The following is an 8,958-nucleotide window of genomic DNA, read 5'->3' as shown; positions in this document are numbered from 1 at the left end:
AAACCCATTGAAAAGTAGCTGTAAAAACGGGAAATCATGCAGGGAAATATGCTGAAGAATTAAAAGTGTGCATTAAAACAAAACAAAAAACAGCCATACACTGAAGCCAAACTTTGGACGATTCAGGAGAAACTAAAGGAAGAACACCTTCATGCAGTGCGAAGTTAAAACTATGGGTTTTGCTCCCGTAGGATGTTGTGATTGTGACCAGCTGGGATGGCTTTGAAAGAGGATTCATGCAGGATAAAGCTATCAGTTGCTACCAGCCACAAATGACCATGGTGTACCTCCAGCACCAGAAGCAACCACAATAACACAAAACAATGCCAAGACAACTGCGCCGCTAAGTCTTTTGTGGGGAGTTAGCGTTCCATTGACATCGGGAGTCCATAAAGAAGGGGAAGAATATAAGTCAAGGGGAATGAATGGCCGGCAGCCTGGCTAAGTCCCAAGTGTTGCAAGGCGGTTTGTGCAAGGGAGTCCGGCCTGCAAAGAAATTAACTGAAGGTGTTGCTTGGCATTTAGAGTAGAGGATCTGAGGCAAGAGAAGTTGCAGAACAGGTGGGAGTCTGGGAGGAGCAATCTCAAAGCCTGGAAGTCTGAGTGGGGACATGAGAGCCACCTGCAAATACCTTGTTGTTCTTATTTTTATTGAGTTATGCTGCAAATACAGACGATTAGAAGAAAACTTACAATCGTCATACAAATCACATAAATAGAAAGAATCAAAAATTAAAAAATAGAGATCCACATCTAATAAATATCCAAATACAGGTAACTCTTCATAAAGAAAGGAACAAGAAAAGGAAAAAGAAAGAGAAGAAAGAAAAAAGAATGAATGATTTACTGTGATCTTAGTTATATATATATTTCCTTTTTTCTTTCTTTCACCTGCAAATATCTGAAGGGCTGCCACGTGGAGGTTTTTAAGCAGTTTGGGTGACTATATGTCATGGATACTTTAGTCTTGACCTCCTGGGTTGCAGGGGTTTGGCTAGATGACCCTCAGGGACCCCTGCCAACTGATTCTCTAAAAAGCCCATGCTCCCATCTACATGGGCTGGAAGGAGGGGGATGGGATTTGACCAATGGCCTGGAAGTTGCACATTGAAATGCAGAAGGTCCAGTAATCTCTGCATATTCAAATCTCCCTTTGTTGCTGGTTGATCTTGCAAACGACTGCCTGAAAAGACTTTTTGTCATGAAGATGGCTCTGCCCATTTTGCCATGAAGAGGGGAGGGAAGGCTCCCCAAAAGTCTTTTGCAAGAATTGGCCTTATAGAAATTGCAGTGCTTTTTGTTTAAGCAAAGGGGAAAACAAAAACAAAAGCGGTAACCTTCCAGCCAGCTCATTTTTCTAGGAACTGTAACCCATTGTGAGCGCAAAGGTGAGGCAAAGGATGTTGTGACAATAAAGGTTTATTATTATTATTTAGAAGTTTGCATGTTGCAGCGCAGGAACCAAAGCCACGTGGCAGAAGACTTCCTAGTCCTGGGATGGCAAACAAAATAACATTATCTGGACCACAAGAGTCATCAAAAGTCCAAACCCCTGCAATGCAGGAATCTCTTACCCAACCCACAACCTCAAAATTGAGAGTTTCATACTCTACCCACTGAGCTATCCCACCTATCCTATGCATGGCCTAGAAATCGCCATTGATTGTGGCGACCTTGATGCCTTTGAAAAGAATGGAGGCAAAGCTCCATGGAAGAAAAACCTGCCAACGACATACTGTCTGAGCCAGAGGTTCTCAAACCCTTTTTTTCCTGGGCTGCAACTTTCACCAGATTTTTTATTGATAAGAAATGCACTGGAAAACAAAAAAGGAAGTTCTAGCACTGCCTGACTGGTTAACATAGAACGTAGCTACTTTATTACATGATCATGGGCCACCCAGAAAGTATGAAACGATGCAGCTACATAAGAACACGAATAATTCCCAAAATATAGTTCCCAAAATATAGCCTGCTTATTGGGAGAAAAGCAATGACAAACCTAGACAGCATCTTAAAAAGCAGAGACATCACCTTGCCAACAAAGGGCCGTCTAGTTAAAGGTATGGTTTTCCCAGTAGTGATGTATGGCAGTGAGAGCTGGACCATAAAGAAGGCTGATCGCCGAAGAATTGATGCTTTTGAATTATGGTGCTGGAGGAGACACTTGAGAGTCCCATGGACTGCAAGAAGATCCAACCTCTCCATTCTTAAGGAAATCAGCCCTGAGTGCTCACTGGAAGGACAGATCGTGAAGCTGAGGCTCCAAGACTTTGGCCACCTCATGAGAAGAGAAGACTCCCTGGAAAAGACCCTGATGTTGGGAAAGATGGAGGGCACAAGGAGAAGGGGATGACGGAGGACGAGATGGTTGGACAGTGTTCTTGAAGATACCAGCATGAGTCTGACCAAACTGCGGGAGGCAGTGGAAGACAGGAGTGCCTGGCATGCTCTGGTCCAGGGGGTCACGAAGAGTCAGACATGACTAAACGACTAAACAACTAAACAACAACATAGTTATGAACGTGGATCCTGTTTCTGGCTGGACCTCCATACTGCACGGAAATGCTTCTTTGTTTGTCCTTGATTGCCCCTGCCACATTTGCCACCCTCTGCTGCCACAATAGTGTGGCATCCCACAGCCTTCGAGAACCACTGGCACCCATCTTGGGCGACTCTGAAAGAGGATTACACACATTAAGGCAGAGGTTTTCTTTAATACATTTATTGATTTTTTAACATTTCAGTTCCAACAGTCATACAACATATCTTCTCATCTTATACATTATTTTAGACTTCCGTCAACACCTCTGATGATTTCCCATTCTTTATCACTTATTCTGCATTTCTTAATTTCTATATTACATTTAATTATCCTTAGCTAATAATTCTCTCCATAGTCCTTCTTGGAGTATTTCAAATAATCCACATTACAAAACCTACTAGCGTAATCTGTTCATCACAATTACTTCTCAGATAGTTCATATATTTACTCCAGTCTTCTAGGAATCTTATCCCGCAGGTTTCAAATCCTTTCTGTCTCCACCTCCATCGTTCTGCCCAGACACTGAAGTCCACCGCCGAGGGCCTTCTGGCGGTTCCCTCACTGAGAGAAGCCAAGTTACAGGGAACCAGGCAGAGGGCCTTCTCGGTGGTGGCACCTGCCCTGTGGAACACCCTCCCACCAGATGTCAAAGAAGAACAACTAGCAAACTTTTAGAAGACACCTGAAGGCAGCCCTCTTTAGGGAAGCTTTTAATGTTTAATAGCTTACTGTATTTCTGTGTTCTGTTGGAAGCCACTCAGAGTTGCTGGGGAAACCCAGGCAGATGGGTGGGGTATTAATAATAATAATAATAATAATAATAATAATAATAATAATAATAATAATAATTTAATTCTGCATAGTCCATCAACTTCATCCTCCAGTCTTCCTTTTTAATGCAGAGGTTTTCAACCTTTTTGGGTCCACAGCTCCCTTGACCAGCTACGTGCTTTCTGCGGCACCCCTGTGGGGCTCAGGAGCCCAGTTATGTCACCCCTCGCCCCTTTTCAAACACCCTCTCTTGTGGAGTGTTCCCGCAGCCTCCTCTCCTCTCCTTGGGAGGCCTCTGGGCAGCTGCTGCCGCTGCCCCTGGTCTCTGCGCTGCTCCCCCTGCCCCAAAGAGAGGTGCATCCTCACACTTCCCCACAGGGGCCTAGGAAGCACGCCTTGGCCAGCCCCAGAGGCACATTCGCCTGCAGAGCTTGTAGCCAGGGCTGGTGCAACGAACAGCTGTGGAAGCCTTTGGGAGGCAGAGAGGGCATTAGAGAAAGAAAGAAAGAAAGAAAGAAAGAAAGAGAGAGAGAGAAAGAGGGACAGAGGCCAGGGTTGCCTGTGGCAACCCTGACCACCCTTCACGGCACACTGGTTGAAAACCACTGTGTTAATGGATGAGGATAAGGCTTGCAGTGGCTTCTAGTCACAATGGCTATGCGCTACCTCCAAGACCAGACGCAACATGCCTCCGTATACAGTCATACCTCATGTTACGTCTGCTTCATGTTACGTTCTTTCAGGATATGTCCCGCGGCGACCTGGAAGTACCGGAAAGGGTTACTTCTGGGTTTTGCTGCTTGCGCATGCGCGCAAAATGACGTCATGCGCATGTGCAGAAGTGGCGAATCGCAACTCGCACAGACGCGGGTTGCGTTCTTTTCATGTTGCGAACGGGCCTCCGGAACGGATCCCGTTTGCAACCATAGGTACCACTGTGCTAGTTTCTGGGATTGCAAGTGGGCCCGGGCAGTGCTCTGGCAATTTGGCCCTGGGCTTCTCGTGGGCATCTGGGGACAATAGGATGCTGGACTCGAGGGGCCTTTGGTCTGATCCAGCACCCAGGCTCTTCTCACGCTCTCAAGGGATACTTTCTGCCAAGCAGGATTTGAGAAGGAACACAGAACATCTGCCGCCTTCCACAATGCCGTGCCATCCAGATGTTTTGGAGAATATCCGCTTCCGGCTTGGGGAAAGGTAGTTGCAAAATGGATCCCGTGCCATGAGAGGTAGCTCCTTGCTATGTTGCAGTAGGAGATGCTGAGGTGCCCTGGATTTTGCCTCTTGGGTTGCTTGCAATGGAGCCCGCCCTGTCCATCACCCCTGCCCTCCTTCCTCCAGGCCACGGGCTCAACAGGGGCCTTTTAAAAGCCTGGAACTTGCCTCCTCCCTGTCAAGAATGTAGGATGAGCCTGTGGATTAGGCCAAAGTGGACCCCATTTAGTCCAGCATCCTGCTCTCACTGTTGCATGCAGGGAAACCAGCAAGCAGGACCTGAGTGCGAGAGCCGCACACACTCCTGGAGTTTCCAGCAACTGGGATTCAGAAGCGCTGCTGTGGAGGCAGAGCAGAACCGTCCTAACTAGTAGCCATCAATAGGCGTCTTTTCCTCCATGAATTTGCTCCAATCCTGAATTAAAGCCATCCAGGTTTGTGGCCATAACTGCCTCCTGTGGGAGGGTGTTCCACAGGTTAACTATGTGCTGGGTGTTCATATTCCCTCTGGCACAGTTTGGTCTGGCCTCGTTTTGGGACCCCTGTGTAGCTCCCCTGTCGAATGTCAGATTACAGGTAGGGACGCGGGTGGTGCTGTGGGTTAAAGCACAGAGCCTAGGACTTGCCGATCAGAAGGTTGGCGGTTCGAATCCCCGCGACGGGGTGAGCTCCCATTGCTCAGTCCCAGCTCCTGCCCACCTAGCAGTTCGAAAGCACGTTAAAAGTGCAAGTAGATAAAAAGGTACCGCTCCGGCGGGAAGGTAAAGGGCGTTTCCGTGCGCTGCTCTGGTTCTCCAGAAGCAGCTTTGTCATGCTGGCCACATGACCCGGAAGCTGTCTGCGGACAAACGCCGGCTACCTTGGCCTATAGAGTGAGATGAGTGCACAACCCCAGAGTTGGTCATGGCTGGACCTAATGGTCAGGGGTACCTTTACCTTTAGTCATGTTGGTCTGCCGTAGTCGAAACAAAATTAAAAAATTCCTTCCAGCAGCACCTTAGAGACCAACTAAGTTTGCTATTGGTATGAGCTTCTGTGTGCATGCACACTTCTTAAGATACTGAATGTCAGATTGTCAGCTCCTAGGGGCAGGGACCTTGGGGCTGGATGCAGTCAAAGTGGCACATGCTTCCTAGAAACCAATAAAAACAGGGGTAATGTCGCTGTGCACTGAAAATCAAAATGCTCTTGCATAGATGTTCTGGGATCACTGAAACGCGCTGCTAATGAAGCAGCGGGGAGACGTGCCTTCTCCTTTGCACGGCAATGGGGTTACCAGAGAGCCAGCCTGCCCAGGAAAATATTCACCCCAGGAAGCAGCACCCCCGTCCATTTCCTGGTTCTGCTGTGTGCGGACTCTGGGTTGCTTCCTCGACGAGGCCCCCACCTCCTTCCCACCCCCACCCCACCCCCTGCTCAGGCCAGGCCAGGCCACCTCGCTCCCCTCCTTCCTTCGCGTCGCCAGCCTCACCTATTTTCCCCGCCTCCCTCCCCCATCCCACCCCCTGGAAACTTTTGCTTTTGGCCACCCGGGCCCAGCCGGAGGCCGAGGGATCCGGAGAGAAGCATGCGGTGGGGGATGGGGGGGCCTCTGGGAGGAGAATCTGGCCTGGGGGTGGGGAAGGCGCCCGGTGCCTCCTCCTCCCTCCCCTCCCCCTTCCCCCCAGGCCTGGCAAAATCATTCACCTGGAGACCCGCCTCCTGCGCTTTCAACTGGCGCGGAGAGGATTAGGGAGATTTTGGGCTGGGGGTTGGGAGGGGGGAGGGGGCGTGCTCGGCGCCGATCCCCTCCCCCGATAACCCCCCCCCCTACAACCAAGAAGGGAGGAGGGGCGCCCGACGGGACAGCAAGGGAGCCAGCGAGCCGCGGAGCGCAGCGCGCGGAGGGTTAACCCGCCCATGTAAACGTCGTCTGGGGCTTGTCAGTTTCCGATTCGAGACCCGGGAAAAAAAGGGGGAAAAGGCACGCCTGGCAGCGGGCGGGCACAGCAGCCTCGGCGGCAGCAGGAACCGCGGAGACCCCGACGGAAAGGAAGAGGAGGCGGGCGCCGAGGTGAGCGCCCTCGGGCGCGGGCGCAATGCTGGCGGGCGGGCGGGCGGGCTGGTGGGGAGCCCGAGCGGGGGGGGGGTCCCCGGGGATCGCGCACCCTGGGATCGGGGCCCTGGGAGAAGAGCTCCCGGGGGCTTTGTCCTCGTGGGGAGGGAAGAGGAAGCCGGGCACTGGGAGGCGCACCGACGACCGCGATTCACTTGGGGAGCTCGCCCGGGGGTTGGTGAGGAGGGCGTGTGTGGCTTTGGAGAGGCACCGGAGCGCGGTGGGTCGCCCCCTCCTCGCTTCCTCGCCCCCTTCCTCGCTCCCCGTGGAGTTTCCCAGCCGACGCTCGGCTGCCTCGACGGCGGCGCAGCCCCCGGGACGAGGAAGAAGCGCGCGCGCCGGGGAAGGTGGGATGCGCAGCTGTTCCACGCCGCGCAGCGGTGCACGCCGTTCCACGCCGGAGCTCCCTCCAGAGTAAAAGCGCGCAGGGCGGTAGCCTCGTCGAGTAGGGGGGGGAATGCCATCCCCTCGCAGGGGTACAGCCCATTCTCACAACAGCCCAGTGAGGTGGGTCCCCTCTTTTCTCCTTTTGCTGAAGGGGGACGGAGGTTTGAGTAGCCCAAAGCCCGGCCGTGAAGTCGAGGCTGCGCCCCTTTCCAACTTAGTCCCATGGAATTTATGCGTCTTTTGTAGGATCGCACTGCAGGACCCTCTTTCTGTCCTTTTGGGGTGGGCCACGCATTGCCTGCACTGACTCCCTTCTCCACTCAATGGGGGAACCGTGGGACCCCCCCCGGCCTGGCGTTTTTGCCCTCTGGGCTGGGCTGCTCAGCCTCCCGCCCCTTTCCTTTGTCCCCCGAAGCGGATTCCCCTGCGGGGCTTCTAGGTGGGAAGTGGCTGGTTCAAAACAACATCAAAGAACTTTGCAAAAAGCAGGCCCCCCGCCCCATATCTTTTCTTCCCCTCTCCATTGAGAAGCCCCCAAGTAGGGCTGGGTTGGTGTTCTGCCCCAGTTGAGGACCAAGTGAGCTCTCCAGAAACCATTTATCTGACTTTTTACCCTTTCCAGAAGTTAAACATGTTTGATACCCAGTGGAAGTTTGAAGAGGAACTGACTCATTGTGGCAGAAGCCGGTAAAAGGGCCCTTCTGTCACATGCAACAAATCAGTACATCAGCCTTCCCCAACCTGGTGCCCTCCAGATGTTTGGACTAAAGTTGTAGTCCAGAACATCTGGGGGCACCAGGTTGGCAAAGGCGGATGCACATCTTTAAGGAGACATAATAAGCCTCTTTGTTCTAGGTAAAAGGGTGTTTGTGTGTCTTCATATAGCATGTGAAATGATGGGATCGCACATTTACAGAGTGCCCAGCTTTTACATTTTATGCCAGCCTCCCCCAACTTGGCACCCTCCAGATGTTGTTTACCTATTTATGTACATTTTTTGTTTATTTATATTTGTCAGGTTCCATCACACAGAAAAAAGGGTCTCAAAACGAGTTAGCAAGATATAACCCTATAAAGTGACCATGTTGGTTGTGGAGCTGATGGGATTTGTGGTTCAGCTGGAGGGCGCTAGCTTGGCGAAGGCGGCTTTTAAGCCATGCCACTGGCAATCCTCTGCAAGGGGAAAGTTCACAGAACGGTTAGAAGCCCACGTGCACAACCCATGTTTGCAATTTGAGATGGCTGCGATGTGGCCCATCTCCCCTTGAAGACACCTAGGTGGAATGCACGCCTTTGAGAATGGCTGGTTCATTGAGAGTTCTTTAAATCATCCATTTACTGATGAATCTTACTGAGGTCTATGGAAATTTTCTGTGCAGAAAGTGTCTGAAGATTTCAGAATGAAGGGGTGTGTGTGTGTAACTCAGAAGATCATACTTGCATTGGTTGTTTACTAACTTTTCTGCAATGGACACATTGATGAGAGTTAGAATATAATCACTCTTTGGCTGATATTCTCAACAATACCGAAATGTGGATTTGTTAACTCTTGAAACCTTTGACCACATTCTTATTCACAGAAGCGGGGTGGCTACGTCCTACACCCACATATTGGTAAAGCTGCTGTACAATGCTAGTCTTTCTCAGAGTAGACCTATTGACGTTAATGGTTGTGAACGATTCAAGCCCATTGATTTCAATGGATGGCATCCAGCTAAACAATTCCAGTAGGGAACCTTTTAGTCATCTACTTTACCCCCATGCCCCTAAATATGGGTTTCCCTGCAACTCTTTGGAGAAATTTTTAAGGTGGCTTGTTTGTGCTAGTGGAACTATTTGACTAGATACCACCCGCTGGGTCTACTCTAATTAGCTCAGCGGCTTCCAAGCCTTCTCAGGCCACCTCCCCCTTAGTTGCAGAAACTCATCCTCAGGGACCCCTGCCCCC

At 50.8% G+C, this 8,958-nt stretch overlaps 1 protein-coding gene across 1 annotated transcript in view; it reads left to right on the top strand.

Moving 5' to 3' along the window:
- The first annotated feature begins 6,251 nt into the window (after positions 1-6,251).
- Positions 6,252-8,958, top strand: part of DNMT3B (DNA methyltransferase 3 beta) — a 66,344-nt gene continuing 63,637 nt past the window's right edge. Inside the window, exon 1 of the mRNA XM_081196145.1 lies at positions 6,252-6,581. The gene's annotated coding sequence lies outside the window, so the exon portion shown is untranslated. The remainder of the gene's footprint in view (positions 6,582-8,958) is intronic.

The sequence above is a fragment of the Podarcis bocagei genome (genome assembly GCF_964188305.1).
Source record: "Podarcis bocagei genome assembly, chromosome: 5".
Lineage (NCBI taxonomy): Eukaryota > Metazoa > Chordata > Lepidosauria > Squamata > Lacertidae > Podarcis > Podarcis bocagei.
The sequence above is the reverse complement of the archived record's forward strand: the minus strand, read 5'-3'. Positions and strand labels throughout refer to the sequence as shown.